This window comes from Rhinolophus sinicus, chromosome 14, assembly GCF_057876585.1.
Source record: "Rhinolophus sinicus isolate RSI-liver-muscle chromosome 14, RSI-T2T, whole genome shotgun sequence".
NCBI classification, from domain to species: Eukaryota; Metazoa; Chordata; class Mammalia; order Chiroptera; family Rhinolophidae; genus Rhinolophus; species Rhinolophus sinicus.
In genome coordinates, this window is record NC_142514.1 from 109,127,141 (window position 1) to 109,153,892 (window position 26,752).

Genomic DNA, 26,752 nt, shown 5'->3' on the forward strand with positions numbered 1-26,752 from the left:
GATTTAGCTGGAAACTCAGCAGTCCAAGTTCTGGCTCCAAATTATGTGTTCTGACAGCAGATCCATGCTTGATTGCTTTTATAGAATTAAGTATACACAGATAAATCATCAACAAGTTAGCTACCAGTATTTATTGAGTCAATTTTGGGATAGAATTTATGTTTCTGTGTGCATGTGTGTGTTTGTGTATATTACAAAGAAGTTCAAGATACGGTTACAGCACTTGAGAAACTTATAGAGAAATAACATAAAATTAGTACGTTTATATTTAGAATTGTGCCTTGTGGCTAAATATTTCTCAGATGCTGAATATGTGCTTATATACATTTAAAACAGGGCATTAAAACTGAAGTTCCAAGTGAGCCGTTAAGATATAAAAGTGATGTTTACCAAAATGATATGAGAGAAAAAATATCACTGGAATCATACAGTATGTAGCCTTTTCAGACTAGCTTCTTTCACTTAGTAATATTCATTTAAGATTCACCCACTTCTCTTTGTGTCTTGATAGCTCCATTTGTTTTATCATTGAATAACATTACATTGTATGAATGTTCCAAAGTTTTTTATCCATTCGCCTATTGAAGGATATCTTGGCTGCTTCCAGTTTTGGGCAATTATAAATAAAGCTGCTATTAACATTTGTGTGCAGATTTTTGTGTAGATATACAAGTTTTCACATCAGTTCGATAAATACCTAAGAGTGTATCATGAAACTGTACGTAGCTTTCTAAGAAACTGCCAGAGTGTTTTCCAATGCGGATGTATGATTTTGCATTCCCATCAACAGCGAATGAGAGTTCTTACTGTTTTGCATCCTTGTTAGCATTGGTATTATCACATTTTTGGATTTTAGCCATTCTAATAGCTGTATGGTGGGATCTGATTATTATTATTATTTTTTAATTTATTGGGGTGACAATTGTTAGTGAAATTACATAGATTTCAGGTGTACAATTCTGTATTACATCATCTATAAATCACAAAGTGTGTTCACCACCCAGAGTCAGTTCTCCTTCCATCACCATATATTTGATCCCCCTTATCCTCATCTCCCAACCCCCACCCACTACCCCCCTTACCCTCTGGTAACCACTAAACTATTGTCTGTGTCTATGAGTTTTTGTTTCTCATTTGTTTGTCTTGTTCTTTTGTTGTTTGTGGTTTATATACCACATATCACTGAAATCACATGGTTCTCTGCTTTTTCTGTCTGACTTATTTCGCTTAGCATCATACTCTCAAGATCCATCCATGTTGTCACAAATGTTCCTATATCATCTTTTCTTACCGCCGAATAGTATTCCATTGTGTATATATACCACAACTTCTTTATTCATTCATTTATCGTAGGACATTTTGGTTGTTTCCATGTCTTGGCCACAGTAAATAAAGCTGCAATGAACATTGGAGCACATGTGTCTTTATGTATAAATGTTTTCAGATTTTTTTGGTAGATACCCAGGAGAGGGATTGCTGGGTCATATGGCAATTCTATTCGTAATTTTTTGAGGAACCTCCACACTGCCTTCCATAACGGCTGCACCAGTCTGCATTCTCACCAACAGTGCATGAGGGTTCCTTTTTCTCCACAACCTCTCCAACATTTGTTACTATTTGTCTTGTTGATGATCGCCATTCTGACTGGGGTGAGGTGATATCTCATTGTGGTTTTGATTTGCATTTCTCTGATGATTAATGATGTTGAGCATTTTTTCATATGTCTATTGGCCATTTGTATGTCCTCTTTGGAGAAATGTCTCTGCAGGTCCTCTGCCCATTTTTCAATTGGGTTGTTTGTTTTTTTGTTATTGAGTTTTATGAGTTCCTTGTATATTTTGGATATTAGCCCCATTCTCAGAGGCACTGTTTGCAAAAATTCTTCTCCCATTCAGTTGGTTGCCTCTTTATTTTGTCGATGGTTTCTTTTGCTGTGCAGAAGCTTTTAAGTTTCATATAGTCCCATTCATTTATTTTAGCTTATAGTTCCATTGCCTTTGTAGTCAAATTCATAAAATGCTCTTTGAACCCAAGGTCCATAAGTTTAGTACCTATGTTTTCTTCTATGCAGTTTATTGTGTCAGGTCTTATGCTTAAGTCTTTGATCCATTTTGAATTAATTTTGGTACATGGTGACAGATAGCAGTCCAGTTTCATTCTTTTGCACGTGGCTATCCGATTCAACCAGCACCATTTATTGAAGAGGCTGTCTTTCCTCCATTGTATGTTTTTTGCTTCTTTGTCAAAAATTATCTGTCCATATTTATGTGGTTTTATTTCTGGGTTCTCAATTCTATTCCATTGGTCTATGTGTCTGTTTTTCTGCCAATACCATGCTGTTTTGATTATTGTAGCCCTGTAGTACAAGCTAAAGTCGGGGAGTGTGATACCTCCAGTATTGTTCTTTTTCCTTAAGATTGCTTTGGCTATTCGGGGTCTTTTGTGGTTCCAAACAAATCTGATGATTTTTTTTTCTATTTCTTTAAAAGATGCCATTGGGATTTTGATGGAGATTGCATTAAATCTGTATATTGCTTTGGGTAATATGGCCATTTTAACTATGTTGATTCTTCCAATCCATGAGCACGGAATGTCTTTCCATTTATTTGTGTCTTCTTCAATTTCTTTCAAAAATGTCTTATAGTTTTCAGCATATAGGTCCTTCACATCCTTGGTTAAGTTTATTCCTAGGTATTTTATTCTTTTTGCTGCAATTCCAAAAGGAATTGTTTTTTGTATTTCTTTTTCTGAGATTTCATTGAGGATCTGATTATTTTAATTTATGGTTTTCTGATGACAAATGATGTTGAGTGTCTTTTCATACACTTATTTATTATCCATAGATCTTCTTTGGTGAGATATTTCTTCAGACATTTTGCCTATAATTTTATTTGGGTCGTTTGTTTTCTTATTGTTGAGTTTTATGAGGGTTCTCCTCCTGTTTCAGGTGTACAAAGCAACATAATAGTTAGACATTTACACCCCTCACAAAGTGAGAAGCCCCCATCCCCAAGCTACTACCCCTCTGACATCTTATATAACTGTTACAATACCATTGACTATCTTCCTTATGTTCTACTCAACCTTCTGTGACTATATATATATATATATATATATAATTATAGTTGACATACAATATTATTTTACTTCAGTTGTACAGTGCATTGGTCATGCATCTATACAGTCTATGAAGTGATACCCTTGTTAGATAAGTATTTTGCAAAGATTTTTGCCCAGTTTGTGGATTGTGTTTTTCATTCTCTTCACAGTGTCTTTCATGACACAGAATTTTTTAATTTTAACAAATTTCCACTTACCATCAATTTTTCCTACATGGATTTTGCTTTGGTTGTTATATTTAAAAGTTCATTGCCAAATGCAATGTCACCTAGATTTTCAATTATATTTTCTTCTGGAAATTTTATGTTTTGCATTTTATATTTAGGTCTACTCTTGAGTTAATTTTTGTAAAAGGTTTGTGTCTAGGTTGATTTTTTTCTTCTTCATATAGACATCTAATTGTTCCAGTGCCATATGTTAGTTCTTTTTTTCCATTGAATTGCTGCTCTGTTTTCAAAGATCAGCTGACTATATTTGTTTGGGTCTATTCCTGGGCTCTCTATTCTGTTCCGATCTTTTCCAATGTATGTGTCTATTATTTTATCAGTATCATGCCATTTGAGTATTGTAGCTTTTCAGGTTGTTTTTTAGGGAAAATACACAGAATAGTACCTGTCCTTAGTAAGTACCTGCCATGTGTAACATTGATTGGAGACTGAAGTGTGGATTAAAGTCCTGAACTGGACTCTTAATTTTTGAAATGAGACTGTATTTTATTACTTGACTGTGGCAGTGTCTGTTACCTTAAAACAAATAGAAAACTCATGAGAACTGCTGAGTTTTTATCTAGTGCAGGGGCAAAGCTTCTTTCACCAAATAGTTTTAAAGGGCATTGGGAAGACAAAACTAAAGTTGAGTTTTAATGAAATCCTACTCAATGAGCTTATTCAGCATGTGACTAACATATATTTATGTTAGAACTCATATAACATTTAAATAGTTATTTCATGGATTTGGGCTAACATAAGGCAATTCATGTGCCTTCAAACATTATAAATATATCCAGCAAGCAAATGCTCAATATGTATCACAAAATATAAGTTAAATTATAAGTTTCATAAGTATCTATTTTCTGGTATCATTTTGGAAGGAATTATATTGTATTTTCTTAATGTTATATTACTATAACCCAGATAAAATGTAAGTAGGTCCAAATAATGTTTACGTTTTGTTTTCTTAAAAAGTATAAATTTTAGGTTGCCTTAATACCATTATAGTCTATTAATTACCAGCCATTTCTTAGTGTTTTTAATTTTTCCAAACTGTGGGTCTAATACATCAATTGTGCCTTACATTGTATAGCACAATTATTATTTAAGGAACTTTCTATTTCTTATCTAATTTTATGTCTGAGACAGAATCATAATGTGCACTCTCCTTTGCACTTTTGCTGCATTACTGGTACCTTATGAGGTGCTTATGTAAACTCTACTGTTGCCTATAGCTGCCTTTGTCCTGTGGGAACAATGTCAACCATTAAGAACTGACCAATTATATTAAAGTCACTCTGAAACTATTAAGCATTTGTGCAGTTATCTGTCTGATTATTTTACATTTTTTCATGTTTGCATTTCAAAAAAGAAAGATATTGTTGGAATTTACTCTTTGTGGAAATAAACGTTTTCAGGTGAGAGTGACTAGTTAACTTAAATCATAACTTTTTTGATAAATATTTTAGGCTTTCTGCGCCATACATTCTATGTCTCAACCACTCAAATCTGCCATTGTAGCATGAAAGCAATCATAGATTATATGTAAACTAATGAGTTGAGTTCTAATAAAACTTTATTTATAAAAACTGCCTGCATTTGGCCTGCAGGCTGTAGTTTCAGCAAACTGGCCTAGAGAGTAGAATGTCCACTTCAAACTTTTTCTTTGTTTCAAAGTAAGTGGAATTAAATAAACGCTAGTAGGCAACTTATAAAATCTAGCATGGAATAGTAATGACAGGGATGCTTTTGCTATCTGTTTGTCAGGAGTCCTTTAAGAAAACTTCCCAAGTACCAGAATTTTACCTGATATTTTTCAAGAGCAACAAAGAACTAATATCAAATGTCATCCTGTCTGTTCAGAGGAGGAATCAAAAGCAGGGCAAATTCTATAACAGTGCAAATGAGTCACTGGGATCCATTCACCTCTGACTTACAGACGGTGACTTCATGCTTAGGAATGGCTCACCATTTCAGAAGAAGCCTCTAGTGATTTGGTTATCTGGGGCAAGAAATAGACATACATGCAGAGCTTGAAAAATGGTTCATGGACCCAAGCTTACACATGTCCTTCACAGGAAAGACTCTAGCTTATTACTAACAGCATATTTATTCTTTAGAATAAATCACTGGACTTTCTAGCCCCGGATGGATCATACTCAGCAAATTAGTAAGGTGGGTAAGAAAGCTGCTGCTGGGGGCTGACAACCTGAGAGTAAAGGAGGACATAGGTCTAAAACAGACACAGCAATTCAAAATCCCTGTCCTTGTAGTCATTTACTGCTGTGATAAACCGTCCTTATGCACAGATTACTGCTATTGATTTTGGTGAAGACAATTATGAAACATGGACCAGATCAATCAGAAGCATTGTGGAAATAAGGGGTATTGGCATATATGTGTTTATGAAGAGATGTTACTCAAGCTTAGTGAAATTGATTGAAGCAGTTGTTTAAATGGATATGAAAAGGCAATTTTCTGGAGAAACAGTCACAAATTGCTTAGCAGCCCAAAGTATACAGGGAACTACTACTACTATATATATTTCTAGAAGACAAAGGTGAACAAGGGTCTTTTGGAATTGTAAGACAAATTGAAATTAGGAACCGAACTGGTCTTGACCCCAGGTCATTATGAAAACTTTAATCATATTCTGTCTACAGTATTAAGAAAGGGGAGAAAAACATCCAACTAGCTTTCCAAAAATGATTCCAATCCAAGTGGTTAAAATTATTAGTAAAAATGTCTTGGCACTTAAAGGCATAAAATTATTTGAAACACTTCATTTCACAATGATGTTGAATAAATAAAGCATCACTCTCCTTAAGTAAGGCCAGGTGTAGAAACAAATTACTTTTTTGTTGTTGAAACTTTTGGAGATTTGAACTTGCATAAGATTGTTTCCATATAGTACAAAGTGAAGTGTGGATTTGACTGTTATTTGGTAATTATGATCAATTTTAAATGCCCAAGAATAATTCATTCCTCACATGAATTAATTTCATGCAAATTTTAAGCTTAGATGTCTAATACTGACGTAATTAACTGAATAGTTGCCAAACATCTTTCTTTTTTCCTATGTAAACAACATTTATATTGCTAGGAGATTATTTGAAATTCTCAGATTATCTAGGATTTCCAATCTTGTAGCCGAGAAGAATTGACTGAACATATTTTTTCTTTTTAAATTTACCTGTTACTGAGGTTTAACTCTTTTGCCTTGTTTCATGTTTTTCGCTCTCCTTTTTACTGTAATAAATAAAATATAATAGATACCGATGAAGACCCATTTGTACCCATCCCCAGACTCATGACCCTCTTTCTTACCCCAGAATAACCTTTATCCAAATTCATGTTTTTATTTTTGTGTATATGTATTTTAATTGCTATGTACTATTCCAGTGTATGAATAAGCTACAATTAATTGTTCATTCATTTGTTAATGGACATTTGAGTAATTATACTGGTATAAAAATAATGAAATCAACTTTGCAATGTTTATTTCTGTGTACATGTATCTAGAAGTAGTGTTTCTGGGTATGTTTATCTCCAACCTGGCTTTTGTTGCAAAATCACTCTCTACTGTGGCTATAGCCAATACACAGTCCCGTGAGTGTGTGAGAATTCTCCATATCCACATCTCCAACAAACTCAATTTATCAGGCTTATAATTTAGAATTTTTTGCCAATCTGATAACATTGAAAATAATAAGTTTTGTTTTCATTTACATTTGCTTAATTGCTAATCACAGTCACCATCTTCTCATATAGTTTTGCTTCCTTCAGATGTTTATTAAAGACCACATGAGACAACAGATAATGGTAATGAGTTGGGGTGCCAAGTTTTCCCTGAGTAGGAGTCAAATTCTTCAAAAAACTGAGGGAAGTGATTACAAGTTGAGGAGATAGCAGCTATGAGGAGAGGTAGAAGGTGTCAAGAACTTCTCAGGACCAAGAACATGTGAACAATTATTTGGAAGCAGCACTGGGGACCCAGGAGACCCCTACCAGAGGAATGTAAGGCTGCTTCCAGAGGGCTGAGAGGGAAGGGGGCCAGAGAACATCCACAGGAGAAAGCCGGGGGCTAACTTAAGGCACAAGAAGAAGTAGAAGATACAAGAGAGTTTGCTAATTATAGATTGGGAGGGCCAAGGACCAGCTGATGGACTTGTGAAGGAAGCAATAGGTCAGAATTAGGCATAGAGGTAGCAGTGTGGAGATGAGAGTTTGGGGATAATGGGATAAGGCATAATGGGATTGGCCCTGACATTCTTTCAAAGGAGGGTAGAAACCGGTAGTGTGATGGTCCTCCCTTAATGGTATGGCAGCTCCCAGGGAGAGTGGCTGGGCTTGTTGCTCTTACTCATTTGTGGGTCCCAAGCACCTAATGTGGTGCCTTCATCTGAGTGAGCAGTTTTCTATGCTTCCTGTCCCAGCTATCTACAACCAGAATCTAGGGTCAGAGGCACTTGATAATCTCTGTTTCTAGAGTAAGGTTCACAAAAAGAATTCATAAATTAGAACTAGAGCTACCCTAAAAAGTATTTAAAAAATATTTCTGTTTTAGTTGTATAAATGTGAGTTTTTATTTTATTTTGGTTTAGCCTTTATCAAAAACTCCACAGGAAAATATTTTTGCTATTTAAACATGGCTTCCCACTGGGATTACATTCTCTACAAACATTGATTCTCGGTGAGTCATAGATTGTGTGGTTTCATATACTGCATAGAGTGTGTTTACTTTATGCAGATTTATTTACAATTAAAGGGATATATTTTGGGAACATTTGTTACTAGGAGTACACTTGATGCTTATAAAAATGGAATTCCATACATTTTCACTAAAATTTGGTGCTAGTGAAAACACAAGTTTTCTTTTGTGTTGCATCAGATTTGTAACAGCAAAGCATTTGCAGCACTAAAAAATACCAAAATTATGTCATCTGAATCAATATACTACTCATAATTTCTTGGAAATCAGTGAAAACTTTTCATATTTACCCAGTGTCAACAATAAATTTAGATGAAGGAATTAAGGCTGGAACCTATGGGGCCCAAGGCTTCATGTTCCATCAGATGATGGGAAGGTACGAACTGCTCCTAGATTTTGCCTGTCACCATGGGGTCTCTTGTCTTGAGTGTCTGCTGTCTTTGTCCAGATTGAGATAACACATTTCTTGTAACTGTATCTATTTAAATGCTTAAATGTTTATTTAAATATTAAAATTAGTAAAAACTATTGTAAGGAATTAGAGAATCATCATTCAAGAACAGTAGGTCTTACTCCAGTTTAGCTTTAATTCTGCCCTTTAATATTCCTATATTTATGCCATGCAACTGGTTTTTCAGTTCACAACATTTCAGAGAAATGAAATTTTCCACTGATGGAAGTATGCATCTAGCTCATACCTTTAAGTCAAGTCAGTTAGTCAGTCCTGAGTGCCTGGACAGTTAGCTGGAAACCAGGTAGCATGCTTCTAGAAGGCTTTAACTTGCTAATGCTCATTCATTCAACAAACATTCACAGAGTGTCTACTGTGTGCTGTAGAAATGCTGGGGATACAAACAGGAAATAAAACACTCATGAATGCCTGTCTTCAAGCTTAAATTCTGCACTGAAAAGTATCTGAGCAGAGAACCTGCTTCCTGGTCTTCTCACAGTGTCCTAGTGTTTCCTGTTCTCTTTGCTAGTACCAAGCCTAACACTAAAGAGCAAGGAATACTTTCACCCGAGAGCCCTTGTCTTTCAAGGGATTCCTAGAGACAAACAAAGCCTGGTCAAGAGTTGCTGATGTCATGGGGGAATATGGCTGATGTAGAACACAGACTTAATTGTCAGGGACAATTTTTTCCTCCTTTAAACATGTTCCACTTTTGACAGCTTCCCCAGAAATTTCCTTGTGTCAGATCCTGGTCTCTCAATGCCCTACCTCAGTTTTCCAGTCGCTTCATCATGTCTCATCCAGGCACCTCACTCGAACTCTACTTCAGTGTATATCTGGTACATGTGTGAGCTTTAGAAAGTATCCAACATGATTCTTGCCTTCTAAGAACTTAGTTTTAGTGAAGATTTAAGACATTTGAGATGTGACCATAAAGAAATGTGTCTGAATTAAAGTGTTTTCAGCAATGATAACATTATAAGAGTACACACATATATATGAATATTGTGTATATAATCTTTTTTATTCAAACTACCTTTGGTTAGATCCATAAATTCTAATATGCTTTTTTTTTTTTTTTTTTTTTAAATCAGTTACCATTGTGAATGCAATGGGTTGTAAAACTGAAGCAAGTCACTAAATTGATATACATTAATACACAAAACAAAGGATGGTATGATGCAAGACGTAACCAAGTGGGATACAGAATGCCGTGGCTCACGGTGACCCGAGTGTGGGTTCTAGTAATGGGGAAAGACTCCACAGACTCCTAAATTTGGCCTTGAAAGAAGGATAGGATCTGGATTGGGAGGAGGGTAGGAAAGAGTGGCAGGAGTGTGTTATAATCTGGGTGGTGTGTCCACTGATGGCCTGGTTAGCTCTGTTTTGTCCCATTTTGGTGAAGGGCAGAGTGAGCCCTTCACACTGTATCCTAACCAAGACACCCGGGGACTGGGCTTACTTTTGGGTGTGGGAAGATTGGCACTTACAGATTACTGTCTAGAACTGGGGGCTCCAGGTTTTCTACAGATGGGGTCAGTGGAAGGAATGCTGTCCATGAGAAGAGCCACTGCACTGTCAATGGCTGGCTGGTGGTGACAAGGAATGGGAATCATTGGTTGGTGTGAGTTAGCTTCCTATCAGCTCTTAAGAAATGATGAGCAACATTGTTTTACATGTAGAAAAGATGTAATGGATGTAAAAGAATGAACTAAGAAGGAAGTTAATTGGTACAGAGAGGTGACAAGGAAGACTGTCAGTCATGGGTGGAAAAAAGTTTGTAAGAAGTGTTAATGACAAGCTCATGCGTTATGCTGGCTTGGGGTTTGCATTTATGTTATCTGCTAAAAAATTAACACAAAAAATAAAAAAAAATAAAAAAGAACATCTGTGAACAACTTTGTTCCAATAGATTTAAAATATGAAATAAAAAATTATCTGGAAAAATAAAATTGAATGACACTGACTTAAGAAAAAAGAGAAAACCTGAGTAGATCTAAAATTACTAAAGCAATTCAGTTAGTAGTTAAAAATATAACATCCAACTCCTCCAAAAGAGAAACAACAAACAAAAATGCATGAGACCCAGAGGATTTTATAGATGACTGCTAGCAAATGAAGAACATATAATACCATTGTTATATGAACTTTTTCTGTGATTCTGATTTTCAATTTTGGAAATCTCTTTGCTTTGTGGATGAGGTTGAGCCATGGCCATATGAACTTAGACATCGCCTATTATAAATTCCTAATTCTTCAAAAATAATATGACAGGATCTTAGAGAGACATGAATGAAATTTTGACTCCTTACAAATTTTTATAAACAAGTAATTGAGCCACAGTTTTAATGAAAATCAGTACAGGCTAAAAGGCACACATTTCTTGGTTTGAAAACAACAAGTGTTTCAGATAAATGTATCTTTTGTTAGTTAACTTTACTGATCAATTCATACCACTGGCTTCAGAAGAAAAATATTTACAAACTGTATAGGAATTACTGGGAATCAGCCCTATGTGTCAGAGTAATCCCTTCCTTGGCAGTTATAATATTTTGAGAGACACAATTCAGCCCAAGTTATATCTAAATCCACATTCTAATGAGCCCTGCTATGGTAGGATTCTACTGTGTTTTCTTCTGAATTTAGATTTTGCCCATTTTATTTCATTCTTTGGTGTTTCTTCACTAGCTAACTCCACAGCTCACATAATATTGCCCTGATTAATTAGTGATTGTGGATTGTTAATGTGGTTTATTGGTCACTGCTTTCACAAAGATATTTTTTAATCTCTTGTCTGAGCTAGCATGCAGAGATTTTTGTATGAGTTTCCTTCTCTGGTTAAGACAGTCTTGGTACAATAACTCAGTCATTCAGGTGTCCGTATATTTGTTCATTTATCAACCATTTATTTTCATCTTCTGTGTGTCAGGCACTCTTAGGTGCTGGGGACACAAAGACAAATAAAGTTGAGGCTGTGGCCTTGAATACCTCACAGTTCAGAGGGAAATGTGAACACGCCCATAGATTTATTACAATGGAGAAGAACAAATGCTGTCATCAGGTAGGAACAGAGGGCCAGGGCTGGGCAGAGGAGGGAGGAACTAATTCTGCCTCACTGGGAAGGTGAGTTTCGAGCTATGTTTTGAAGGACCATAAAGAAGGAGAATTAAATAAAAGAAATAACAAATGCAAGGGAATAAATTCCTGAAGATGTCTAAGAATTGCTTAGAAGTTCAGTACGATAGGAGTATAAAGATAAGGAAGAGTTCTGGAAGATAAAATTGGAAAGATATTTTGGGGACCATATTAATTATCTATTGGTGTATAAAAAATTACCTCAAAACTTAGTAGCATAAAAACAAGAAATTATTTCACAGTTTCTGCAGGTCAACTGGGGAGCAGCTTAGCTTTGTGGTTCTGGCTGGGGGTCTCTTATGAGGCTGCAGTGAAGATACCCACATGGTCTGTGGTCATCTGCAGGTGAGAATGGGAGAATCTGCTTCAAAGGTGGCTACTCACATGCCTGAAAATTAGTGTTGGCTTTTGGTGGAAGACTTCAGTTTTTCATGTCATGGGCCATTCCAGAGGGCTGCTTAAGTGTCCTCATGACATGTCAGCTGGCTTCCCTCAGATGTGAGAGAGTATAAGGCAGAAACCAGATGTCTTCTGTAACCTGGCCTTCGAGGTTATACTCATCATTTCTGCAATATCCTAATGGTTACACAGGTCAGCCCCACCGTGTTTCCCCGAAAATAAGACCTAACCGGAAAATAAGCCCTAGCATGATTTTTCAGGATGACATCCCCTGAACATAAGCCCTAATGTGTCTTTTGGAGCAAAAATTAATATAAGACCCAGTCTTATTTTCGGGGAAACACAGTATTCAGTAAGAGAGGGGCCTACACAAGGGCATAAAAGCTGGAAGGCAAGAATGATGAGGGTCATCTTGGAAGCTGGCTACCACGGGGCCAGTCTGTGAAGTGTCTTGTATGTATAGCCCAGGAGCTGGATTTTAAAACATAATCATGAGGGAGTCAGTGGAGTTTGCAATTTTAAATAACATTCATGAAAGTAATATGTACAGTTGTAGAAAAGTACAAAGTATACAAAAGTACAAAGAAAAAGTACGTATCATCTTACTACCAGAGAAAGTCACCGTTAACATTTTAGTTGATTTCTTTCCAGTTTTCTCCTGTTTATAAGGCTTTTGTACATTTACCCCCCTCACCTTTTTTTATTGTAATGCCAGCAGCTTTTCATATAACTAAAACAATCAACAGAGGTTTTAAAATGGAGTAGTTAATTAAACTGGAAGCTAAACTGGGGCCTTGAGAAACTTGTAAGAGAGATCAATAAGGATTCTATGAGAGAGAATGAAATATTAGACAAAGCAATGGTCATAGAGTTAGAGATAAAAGAGTTGGGAGAAATTTCTGAGCTGGACTCCACAAAATTAGGTGACCACTTAGATGTTTGGCACGTGGAAGGGAGATATTAAGAACAACACTAACGTTTCTGGAGCACCACAAAGACTTGTGGTTGATGGTATGTGTACATGTGGGGTAGTTAAGGGTTTGTGTTCAGAATGTATTGATGGAGGTGCCTGCCAGACACATGGGCGCTCTTCAAGTGTCCAATAGTTAGAGAAGAAATAAGTGGCGAGAAAGAAATTGAAGATACAGAAGAAGGAGATGATAAGTGGTAGAGCGCGACCTTAGGGAAGGCATGAGGGGAGGGGATTGAGGCACTTGGTAAAGGGTTGGTCTTGGAGAAGCTAAACTCCCAACATTATTGAGTATTCACCATATGCTAGGCACTGAGTGTATGTTATCTCATTTAATTCTTACAGCAACACAGTGGAAGGTGTTACTAGCCACCTGTACCTCCCATAACAGGTGAGGAGGTTAGGCTCAGCATGGTTAAATGACTTCTTAGGGCCACCCAGCTCTAAGTAATAGATTTAGGATTCAAATTCAGTTCTTCTTGGAGAGTGTGATAAAGAGTCTGACTTCATTTTTAATGTTTGGCTGCTGGCAGTTTTTAAGCTCCACTACTCCCCATCCACTTTCTGCCCCCATCTGGGCAAGCTGATAAGAAAGTCTGGGTTCCCCCTTTTTCAGTGCTGGTGGGAAGTCCAAACCACACAAGCCCCAGCTCCTGCAGGAGAGCCCTCTTATCAGCTCCACCCTCTAATCACAATAACAGCCAAGCCAGTCTCCTCTCTCTGCTCTCTCAGGCCATTTTTGGACCTTCTTGGAAGCTTGCCCTACTCTGCCCAGGAAGTCTCATTATGTGAGTAATAAACCTTTCATACCTTTTTGGTGCATGTGTGGCAGCTTCAGACATGACATTTGGACCAACGTTTGGGTAGAATGATCCATCTCCTCTGTGGAGTAAACCACAACAATTGGCACTTGGAACAGGATGTCTGGGAGATGACCACCACCCTCAGGGGTCTTTCTCTTCCTACAGCAGAGAGCAGAGGTGTAATGTTTCTTCCTCTGAGACAGAAGTTAACAAGGGAAGGTTGGACACATTAATACACAAGTTTAAGGAGGTGGTGAAGCAGCAAACAAGGTTTTTGGAGGGAAAAATGAGAATGGTGATTTGCTGGGCTTCAGCAAGGTGGTGAAGCTTGTATGTTTGTTGGAGGTGGTGGTTGAAGGCATAAAGGATTTCCTCAGAAGAAATAAGAGGACATCTGGTCAGCACTGTGGGTCATCCACACATTGTGGTGGCTCTAATTTGCATGGATGTATAATTTTTATCTAGCAGTGAACTGCAGCTTGGACAAATAATCTGTAATAAAATTTTTATTAGTTTCAGGTGTAAAAAACTATGTAATAATTATACATTTATACCCCTCACAAAGTGATAACCTCCTCCCCCAATCTACTACCCCTCTGACATCATGTATAGCTGTCAGTCAATTCCATTGACTCTATTCCTTATGCTGCACTCCACATCCCATGACTATATATATTTATAGTTGACTTTCATTATTATTCAGCTTCAGCTTCAGGTGTACACTGCAATCTGCATATAATTTTAAGATATTTACAGACACCCTGAAATCCATCTAGGGGGTCAAGGACTCCAAGTGAAGAACCCCTCTGACTGAGAGGACTCCATGAAGAACAGGCTTATTTGGAAGATGACAGGGGAAAATAGGTGATTATAAAGAATAAGGTTATACGTTTTGTGGACAGACCTGCCATGTCCAGGTGTAGCCATGGGAGCAGCTGCCTAACTGGAGGATGGGAAGGTCATCTGAAGGGAGGAACTGAGATGCCCAGGACCCCAGGGCCAACATGGTTGACCCAACTACACAAACGTTGAAGATACTCAAGGGAATGGTAAGCATTAGGATTAAAAAAAAAGGAGGGGGACCCTATCCTCTATGATAGGTGATAATGGAGCAAGGGCGTGCACCACCTAATGTCACAGGCCTCAAAAGAAGAAGATGAGTTGTGAATAAGTGCAAATGAATGGACCCAGGCAGTCTGGTACTATGAGAATGTCAATCCTTGACCATCCTTCTCTTGGGAGTTTTTCAGAGAAAATCAGTTAAAAGAAGGTGTATCAGTTTCTTAAGGCTGCCATAACAAAGTACTGCAACTCAGTGGCTGAAAACAACAGAAATGTATTCTGTCCAAGTCCTGGAGGCAAAGTCTGAAATCATGGTTTGGGCAAGGACATGCTCCCTCTGATAGTTCTGAGGGAGAATCTTCCCTGCCTCTCTCAGCTTCTCGTGGTTGTTGGCAATCCTCAGTGTTCCTTGGTTTGTGATAACATAACTCCAATCTCTGCTTCCATCTTCATGTGGCTTTCTTTTCAGTATCTCCTCTGTGTCTTCAAATCTCTTTCCTTATAAGGACTCCAGCCATTGGATATAGGGCCACCCTAATCCAATATGACCTCATCTTATTTTAATTACATTTACAAAGATGCTATTTCCAAATAAGGTCACATTCACATACATGGAGATTAGGATTTCATCATATCTTTTGGAGGACACAGTTCAACTCGCAAAGGAAGGGACTAGAAGAGACATTGCGAAATGAGACTGAGGGAAGACGAGTTTGTTTATAATAGAGTGAGGGCTTCATAAATAAGCAGAAAGGATTAGACACGGGGTCAGTAAGAGATTACTGGTCAGAGGGAAGGGAGTGTTGTAGTATTGATGCCCATAGAAAAGGAATCTCAAACATAGATGGCACTGGGAAACATCAGCTACTGTCAAAGACAGGTTGGGGAGTATCGTGAATAGACTGGACAGCATGTGCTCAATTTGAAGGAGCAGTCACCACTCAGCTCCAGCTGGCTGTTGTCACAAGAGAATGAGACCTAGTGTTGCCAAATGTTCCAATTTTCTAAAAGAAGTAGTACACCAAGGTTAGGTGGCATCTCCTGAATTTTAAATGATGGCCGCTAACTTGCAAATGTTAATGCATTGTACAGACTACAAACCCCTATGCAGGCTGGGTTTATATCACAGATGGTCGAGGATTAGGTGACTAAGAGATGCAGGGTATAGGGGACAGGCAGGCAGGACAGAAATATAATGTGCAGCTCAGGGCACCAGTTGGCATGCTGCCTCTCTCCCCGATGACGTGGTAAACTGTTAAGCTGCAGACGCTGAGCTGGGCAGTGAGAATCACGTGATAGCTTCTGCTGGGCAGGCTGCTGCTGGAAATAGGCTGTCTTCTTTTTTGCTGGAGACAATTGTGGCCACACCTTCAAAAAGTTTACTGTTCATTTGAGTGGACAACACTACTATACCCCAAGTGGAAGGTTTATTGTGTAAAGCTGTGTGACCAGAGCCTTGAAGGTTGAGAGGACTTAGATATACAAAAGAGGTGACATCAGGGTATTCCAGGAAGGGGAAAGAGCATGGAGACAAGAAGAGGGATGGTATGTGGTGGAAGAGCGAGGAGGAGCCCGCTGTGACTGCAGGATGCCAGGCGACAATGGGAAGATCAGCCTGTGCTCCAAATTCGATCACCCCCTTGCTCTGTGTCCCAGGAGGCTGACCTCCATGCACAGAGTCAGCTAAACTCACTTGCCCTTTGGCCTCTGGTTACATTCAGCCAACGGGAGCACTTGGTGAGTTGTAAGAGGAAAGAAAGTGAAGTTGTAGGAAACGGAGGACAGGGCATTTATTCCCTTAGGAGCACTCCTTGCCAGGCTGTAGGTTGGCAGTAGCTCAACCTGAGGTCACAGGTCCTGCTGGGCCTGGGTAGCCTTTTCTTCAGCCATTGGTCCCATTGGATTTCTGTAAATGCTTGTTGTCTTTGCTCTGTCAGGCCTAGGGGTGAGGACAGCTTCCTGCTGTTGCTACTCCAGGGTGCTTCACCGTCCCTGGTTTACCTTCACCATGACATCTTCTTTGTGAAAACTCCCTTATGGGGACAGAGTCCCAGAGAGCAGTTTCCAGGTTCTCCACCTCACGTGGAAAGGTGCTGGCTCGGGTAGTAGATGGCCATCAGCTGTGACTAGTTGGCCACCAACTGTAACCAGTTAGCCATTGGCCACTGATATAACTGCCATGGCTACGCTAGGGGGTTTGTTGGCAGAGAAGCGGATGGCAGATTGCAGCTAGCTAGTTGGGTTGTTTGGTTGGTTGGCAGAGAAGCAGACGGCAGGTTGCGGATCGTGTGGCTCCAACCCAGCCGCCAGTGAGAATACAGTGGTATGACTCCCCTATCTATGGCTCCGTGGGTCTTCCATTTTGGCCTCACCATGTCCTGTGTTCTTGTGCAGGGAGCGGGAGCTGAGACCCCGCATGACATCCAGTCACAGACTGTCCTCAATTATCCTGTTTGAATGTGCCATCTGTTTCCTGCTGGGGCCCTGTTAAATAAATAAACACACATGTTCTATATATCATATATATATATATATATATATATATATATATATATATATACACACACACACACACACACACACACACACACACATATATACATATTATACACATGTAAATATATTACATATACATGCTATATATACATATTATACATGCTGTTCTTTGACCTTGAAATGTCTTTCAGTAGGTTTACTGTTTAGTATTGTAAGAACAGCAAAACCTCTGAGGAGTTTCCAAATGGAAAGTTCCCCAACTGATTCTTTCTGCCATCATCCAAAGCAACAGGGGAGGTGCTCTTAGAATTCTACTCCCTTGATCTGGGGCTTCACTTTTCAGCCCCCTGACAGTGTGCTGCCCACAGGGGATCTTCTTACTATATAGCTCACTCACACCCAGTCGCTAAAATGCAAAAACTAACTCTAAGAAGATCCCAGGATAAAAGAATATAAAGGTACAAAGTGTAATCATGGCCAAATCAGTGCGAGTGAATGAATACAACAATCAGATCTCTAACAGTTTCTGCAGTTTGACACCTGATTCCCGTTTATTATATTCACCAGATGAAAACCAGAGTATTCAACTTTATTACATTCACCCTGCTTTAGCCCCCAAGAAATCAAAGCTTTGCTCCCACCTTCACTGTGGGTTCCGAATCAAAGCTGTGGTCTCTGCAGCCCTCTGGGCCATCAGACGGCTGCTTGCATGAACTCCTTCCTGGTCAGAGTTCTTCTTGAATTTGTAGCTCTCACCTTGTGCCAGTCCACCTCAGAGAGCAGTCTTGGTTCTCCCTGTCTGCCTCTCCTCAGTGTGTGTCTCTCTCCCCACCCCTCTGCATTTTTGCTTTTTGATTGCTATTCCTTTAGATAGTTTCTCTACAAATCACAATTTCTTTTCTTGGAGCTTCTAAAAATGGTCTTCCTTTCATTTTCAACCAAGGCCCTGTCAGGACAAACCCACAAACTAGAGTGACCATACCCAGCATGCCCAGGAGTTATGTCAGCATTTCTAAGTCTCGTTGCTTTCGTAGTTTAAACAGTGGCATATAAATGAACAGATCTGTAAGCCAAATTGCATTTCCATTTCTTTGACCTCAGTTGGGTTGTTTCCTCTTGAATTATACAAGGAAACTGAGTGTTGTGAAAGGGAATTGTGCTGGCTTGTAACTAAATATGATGTGATTTCCATAAAGTCAATGATCTTATCTGGGTCTCAGTTTTTTCATCTGTAAAATGGAGGGAAAGAGAGAAGTGTTTTCAGCAGTGTACACTCCTGTCAAACAAATGTTATATTTTTCAGTTCACATTTATAACATTTACACATCGTAAAGTCATTAATTGAGAAAGACAGATTCTATTTTAATAAATAGACCAATTTAAATTGGGAGATGTGGGGTGGTGGAGAGTGGGCTATGGACACAGGCTCAGATGAGCCTCATTTCTAGCGAATGTAAATCTAGGATTGCAGGTCCCACCCCACACTCCCCACAGAATCCCAGAGTTCTGAGAACACAGTTTGATAGCCACTGGGCTAGGAGATGTCTGAGATGTTGCTACCCCAGTGTGATCTCAGATGCCAACATTTGCTTCTCCTGGAAGCTTGATAGCGTCTCAGGCCCCACACCATACCTGCTCAGTCAGACTCTGCCCTTCAACAATACCCTCCAGTAATTTGCCCATTGAGGTTTGAGAATCATAGATTTGGAATGTTCTTTTTCAACCTTGGCTACACGTTGCAGTGTCTTTAGACCTTAAGGACCGCGTTGTTTTAAAGCACTTTCCATCTCTGAACTGCCACGATTTTAATATCTGATGAATTGGGGGTAGAATAAGATATTTTTGATAAATCTATAGTTTCATCATTTAGTCCTGACTTTTTCTTTTAAATCTAGAGGTTCACAAGTGAACTAGGTAGTAAGGAAGTCAGTGTTGTAGATATGAATGCACCTCCTTTATCTTTATTATATATTTAGATAATTTCTAGGATATTAAAAAATGACATCTTGGTACGTTTTTAAGAACATGTCAAAGATAAATATCCTCACTATAAAAGTGTTTTCCGTGGTGGGAGGAATAACCCTTGAGTGACCACATCTTAAACTTTTTACTTTTATTTTTACTCTTATTAGCTATCTGAAAGTAGCTACTTTATGTCAACATACTTTATGTCAGCAGATCTACTTCCCCTGAAAGTAATGACTCTTTGCTTTTGGTCTAGACCACAATGTGGTGATAAGCTGGGGTTTCTATATTTTACTGTGCCTGTGAGATTTGGTCTCATGGAATGAGGGCTATCTTGTCAATCTCAGGAAGCATCTGTAATTATCAGTTTCTTTGATATGGGAAAAGTTCTTACTTTTCTTTATTTATAATTTCTACTTTAAACTGTTTTTCAATACAGATGTAGCCTATGAATTTGATACCATTTAAAGTCTCACTCCCCCACATTCTTTTCTTTTGTAAAAATTGTATGTACATAAAAGCTGAACAGGAAGTGTGGTGACTGATTAAAATAGCTATTTTTACCTAAGCCAGAAAGCTATTCCCAGTAGAATTACTGTTGGCAAGAAAAATGAACTTTCTCTAGGGATGTCACTAACAGGGTTAATACATTCTGTTGAATGTCTTCTGAGGCAGCACATAAGTTTCCACTTGAATAAAAGGAACCAAGGTCTATCTGTCAGGTTCAAGTCCAGTTGACAGTAGGTTTTTCAATCTTAACTATCAAATGGACGAATAAAATATAATGCTCTAACTGCAAAATGGAAGCTACCACATTTGATAAAATGGGAAATGCAACAATTGGCCTTTGATTTGAAGGAAACGGTCTTGATGATTATAATATCAGATCAATCTTTATTATGATGTTCCAAACACACTGTCTGACACCAAGAAGGGAATAAATTACATCTGGTTGGTAAAGATTATGAACTGTGTATGATCTTGAATAATGAAGGCCAGAAAGTTAGGAAAAGTTAATCTATACCTTAAAACAAAACAAAACAAAAAAACACCATATATGAAAGCAAATGAAATTGGCAATAATGTTTTGGTGATATCATGGGAAGTTTGTCGGTATGAATTTGGTAAGAGTCCCAGCTCTACCAATGAACTTTTTCCTGTTCATCCAACAACATTTGTATATCCATCGACTGGTATTTAAATTTTCTGTTTCTTTTTTCTTTTTTAAATTGTACTCAGTAGCAAACACTGGGAGTTTCATTTTTTGGGGTGAATGAGGTCTATAGAGCTGTAGTCTAAGAATATGTATTTATATTTTCTAAAAAGAATCAGCCTACGATCAGAGGGAAAACATGGGTCCTCTCTAATCCTCAGGGGCTGAATGCAGACCCCTTGTCTCTGTAGGACGAGTGGGATATAAAGTCTGCCCAGGAAGGCTTGGGGCACTTCAAGGGCTGAAACAGCTGGGGGTGTTTGTCCATCAAAGGAAAGTGTAACCAAAACATAAGGGAAGAGGTATTTTTCAGGATGGGGAAGACTCTGGCTGCCAATGGCCACTCATCTTCAGTTTAAACTTCTATGGATTCCTGTTGAGGGGCAGACTTTTGAATAATAAAATAACTGATCTAAACCATCTGTCTTAAAAAACTCTCTGCTTGTCTGAAGAGACCACCTTATGCTGTATTAGGAAGGTTGAATCTGCAACTCTGGGGTCTCCATGAAGCAAGGATAGGGTTATAAAACCTTAAAAGTGAGGGCAGCCCTGAGGCGATAACCTCCTGGGGGCTAATGGATCCTTACAGCAGAGATTAACACCAGAAAATCTTATGTTAGATTCTGGGGTTACTAAATCAAGTTTTCACTAATAAGAAAGTTTCACCCTGAAATTGAGGGGTGGACCTGGGATTCAGGTAATGAAGAAACTTTCTGATAATGAAAGGGTATGATTAATAATAGCAGTAATTTTGAATATTAAGTTGGTGATTAAACATGTTTCTGAGAGTTTTATATGTTGTACTCATTGAATCCTTACAAAATTGTGAAATACGTATTATTATAGGCCCTTCTTGCAGATGAGAAAATTGGGGCATAGAAAAGTTAAAACAAACAATTGCCTGAAGTCACAGCCCTATGAGGGGGTGCTAGGATTAGAACCCAGCACTCTGCCCCTGAGCCTGCCATCTTAAGCATCTTGTGCAGGGATGCAGGCAGGAATGAAGTCAGGAGGAAGAGTTTGGACCAGAGAAAGAACCTATGAAGCAGAGAATTTGTGACTGCTCACTTGTAACTTGCTGCAAGCATGTACACACAATATGCACACACTCACACATGTATACTCCCCTCACACACAGTATACATGTAGCCCCACACACATAGCGATGGTACAGAGGACACCTGGGTTTTGCTTTTTGAAGACATCTTTATGTTATTTCTTGTAACAGCATCTGAATGTTATCCCAGCAAGTGAAAGTAGGAATGGTGTGTCATCACAGTGGCTTTTATATTTTGTCTCATTTATGAATAAATTTTTTAGGTTAATGCTAAATGTAGGTTAAGAATGAGAACTCAAATGCGGTAATTTTTGTCATACCTATTTATAATGCGCTTTTAAACAGATAATTAAAAGGTAACTTTAAAAGACAAAACTAATGGGAGATTTTGGTAGATAATTTGGTCTGATGATGCGAGGGTCACATCAAAGAAAGTACAGAGGCTGGCTTTTTAGCCTGAATTAGAGAGCATTATTCTTTTTATCTACTGCCCTCTGAGGCAACCTGGAACTAAATACCTTGTGCTGTTTCAATAGCAACAGCTGTTTGTGGCTACCCCTTGTCTAAGCAGTTGTTTGTGGCCACACCTTGTTTGAGGTGTTGTTTGTGGCTACTCTTTGTGTAAGGATGACATCGGAGAGGCGCTACTAACCTATTGAAACTCCTGTGGGGAGCAGTTGTCTTAGTTGGACTTGTTTGGTACTGTTATGGACTGGATGTTTGTGTCTCCCCCAAATTCATATTCTAATCCCCAAACTAATGCTGTTAGGTGGTGGGGCCTTAGGTTATGAGGGGGGTGGAGGCCTCATTAATGGGATTAGTGCCCTAATAAAAGGACCGCAGAGAGCTCTCTGGCCCCCTTTCTGCCATGTGAGGACTTAGTGAGAGGACAGCCGTTTATGAACCAGGAATTGGGCCCTCACCAGATACTGAATCTGCCAGCACCTTGATCTTGGACTTCCCAGCCTCCAGATTGTGAGAAATAAATGTTTGTTGTTTAAACCACCCAGTCTATGAAATTTTTGTTATAGCAGCCTGAACAGACTAAGACAGGTACCAAGGATCAGAATGCCACTCAGGCAAGCTTAAGTACATGAGGGGACATCATTGGAAGGATACAGGAATACCTCACTGAACCAAGGCTAAGAAGTGCAGCTGGCTTCCTCTTCCCTCTCCTTCTTACAGGCTGTGTGTTCTCACATCTCTGCTCCCCTGCCTACATCACTGTTCTCTATTTGTGCAAAATGGCTCTGTCTTCTTCACACATACTTGACTAGACTCTAGCTTTATATCACTTCAGGTACATGTCATAGTCTGACCTGACTCTGAATCTCAATTCAGAATCGTGTAAGAGATCTGATGCTGTGCTAGGTGTTCACTCTTGGTTCAATGGGCTGTGGCTAAGTAGATGGGTGTGATCACCTGGCTGCCCACCCAGTAGGAATGTTGGTTCAGACTCTCTGAGAAATGGGACATGGGCAGAGAAGTGGATAGGAGGAATTAATTAACAGAGAAAATGATGTGGGCCCCTATAATACAGCAGTGATTCTTTTTCCTTACATATGTTACTTGAATGCCCCAAGTCTTGAGAGCAGGTTTGTGTAAATGGGGCCATACTAACATTAGCACTTGAATATTGAGGCATGGAAAGGTGGAAACAATGGCCTAAGTCACAGCTTTACGTGGTAGAGGCAAGATTATAACCCAGTACTGTGCCCCTGAAACTGTTTTTTTAAACACCTTGGGCTAGGGTTCCAGGCAAGAATGAAACCAAGAGGAAGAGTTTGGACCAGAGAAAGAAACTTCAAGCTGGGAGGACTTGTGACTACTCACTTGTAACTTGGTACACACACATAACCACACACAGATGTGCACACTCATCCACATGCACACACATTCTGAGCCCTCACTGACCTTAAAACCCTTCTCTCAAGTATTTCTAAGCATCATCATGAGGTGAACTACCTGTGCCCAGGGTCCAGGTTACCCTTATTTTGAACTCTGCCACACCAGTTAGTGCCACTGTGGCTCCAGCTAGTTTTGTTCACTCTGCATGGGCCTTTGTTCCATGATCTCTGCTGGTTTATCCTGGCCACTAATACCATCAACCCTCCATGACATGGGGCAGGAAAATGCTTCCCCTTTTTGTGTTCCATATAATTAGTTACAGAAAATAAAATAGATATCCATAGTTCATTCAAAATCAATTTTGAACAAATTTTTACTTGCTTCATACCTGTTTACTTAAGTGTAAATATAAATAATATTTTATTTTTTTTATTAGTTTCAGTTATACAAAGCAACGTAATACTTAGACATTTAAACCCCTCATAAAGTGATAATCCACCCCCAAGCTACTACTCCTCTGACATCTTACGTAGCTGTTACAATACCATCGACTATCTTCTCTATGTTGTCCACCACATCCCATAACTATATATATATCTATATATTTAGTTATAGTTGACATTCAATATTATTCTACTTCAGCTCTTCAGGTGTATAGCACATTGGTTAGGCATCTACACAGTCTATGACGTGATCCCCCTGATAAGTCCAGTGTCCATCTTGTACCTTACATGATCTTTACAACATTGTTGATTATGTTCCCCATACTGTATTAACTGTCAATTTGCATTTCTTAATGCCTTATCCTTTTTCACCCTGATCCCAACCCCACTCCCATCTATCACCCTGAGAGCTCTAGTACCTAACTGGCACCATACCTAGTTATTACAATATTATTGACTATATTCCTTATGCTATACCCTACATCCACATGATTACTGTGTAACAACCAACTCGTACTTCTAAATCCCTTTCCCTTTCACCCATCCTTAACCCCCCTCCCATCTTAAAAAAGTCCCTCTAAGATTCCTTGTAGTTCTGAATTGGTGGTAACGAACTCCTTCAGCTTTTTCTTGTCTGGGAAGCTCCTTACCTGTCCTTTAATTCTAAATGACAGCCTTGGTGGGTAGAGCAATCTTGGTTGTATGTTGTTGCTTTTCATCACTTGGAATATTTCCTGCCACTCCCTTCTTGCCTGCAAAGTTTCTGTTGAGAAATCAGCTGACAGCATTATGGGGGCTCAATTGTAGGTAACTAACTGTTTTTGTCTTGCTGCTTTTAAGATTCTCTCTTTGTATTTACCCTTTGGCATTTTAATTATGATGTGTCTTTTTTTTAAATTAAAGTTTATCGGGGTGACAATTGTTAGTAAAGTTACATAGATTTCAGGTGTACAATTCTGTATTGCATCATTTATAAATCCCATTGTGTGTTCACCACCCAGAGTCAGTTCTCCTTCCATCACCATATATTTGATCCCCTTTATCCTCATCTGCCACCCCCTCCTCGCTCTGGTAACCACTAAACTATTGTCTGTGTCTATGAGTTTTTGTTTCTCATTTGTTTGTCTTGTTCTTTTGTTGTTTTTGGTTTATATACCACATATCAGTGAAATCACATGGTTCTCTGCTTTTTCTGTCTGACTTATTTCGTTTAGCATTATAATCTCAAGATCTATCCATGTCACAAATGGTCCTATTTCATCTTTTCTTACCGCCAAATAGTATTCCATTGTGTATATATACTACAACTTCTTCATCCATTCATCTATCGAAGGACATTTCAGTTGTTTCCATGTCTTGGCCATCGTAAATAAAGCTGCAATGAACAATGGAGCACACGTGTCGTTACGGATAAATGTTTTCAGATTTTTTGGGTAGATACCCAGGAGAGGGATTGCTGGGTCATATGGTCATTCTATTCGTAATTTTTTGAGGAACATCCACATTGCCTTCCATAATGGCTGCACCAGTCTGCATTCCCATCAACAGTGTATGGGAGTTCCTTTTTCTCCACAACCTCTCCAACACTTGTTACTATTTGTCTTGTTGATGATAGCCATTCTGACTGGGGTGAGGTGATGTCTCATTGTGGTTCTTATTTTCATTTCTCTGATGGTTAGTGATGTTGAGCGTTTTTTCATATGTCTGTTGGCCATTTGTATGTCCTCTTTGGAGAAATGTCTCTTCAGGTCCTCTGCCCATTTTTCAATTGGGTTGTTTTTTTTTTATTGTTGAGTTGCATGAGTTCTTGTATATTTTGGATATTAGCCCCTTCTCGGAGACACTGTTTGCAAAAATCTTTTCCCGTTCAGTTGGTTTCCTCTTTATTTTGTTGATGGTTTCTTTTGCTGTGCAGAGCTTTTAATTTTGACGTAGTCCCATTCATTTATTTTAGCTTTTACTTCCCTTGCCTTTGGAGTCAAATTCATGAAATGCTCTTTGAACCCAAGGTCCATAAGTTTAGTACCTATGTTTTCTTCTATGCAGTTTATTGTGTCAGGTCTTATGTTTAAGTCTTTGATCCATTTTGAATTAATTTTGGTACATGGTGACAGACAGCAGTCCAGTTTCATTCTTTTGCACGTGGCTTTCCAATACTCCCAGCACCATTTATTGAAAAGGCTGTCTTTTCTCCATTGTATAATTTTTGCTTCTTTGTCAAAAATTATCTGTCCATATCTATGTGGTTTTATTTCTGAGTTCTCAATTCTATTCCATTGCTCTATGTGTCTGTTTTTCTGCCAATAGCATGCTGTTTTGATTATTGTTGCCCTGTAATACAAGCTAAAGTCAGGGAGTGTGACACCTCCAGCATTGTTCATTTTTCTTAAGATTGCTTTGGCTATTTGGGGTCTTTTGTGGTTCCAAACAAATCTGATGATTTTTTGTTCTATTTCTTTAAAAAATGTCATTGGGATTTTGATGGGGATTGCATTAAATCTATGTATTGCTTTGGGTAATATGGCCGTTTTAACTATGTTGACTCTTCCAATGCATCAGCATGGAATGTCTTTCCATTTCTTTGTGTCTTCTTCAATTTCTTTTAAAAATGTCTCACAGTTTTCAGCATATAGGTCTTTCACATCCTTGGTTAAGTTTATTCCTAGGTATTTTTATTCTTTTTGCTGCAATTGCAAAAGGAATTGTTTTTTTAAATTTCTTTTTCTTAGATTTCATTGTTAGTATATAGGAATGCAGTGGACTTTTGTATGTTGATTTCATAGCTGGCAACTTGACTGTATTCGTTGATTGTTTCTAATAGCTGTTTGGTGGAGTCTTTCTATATATAGCATCATGTCATCTGCAAAGAG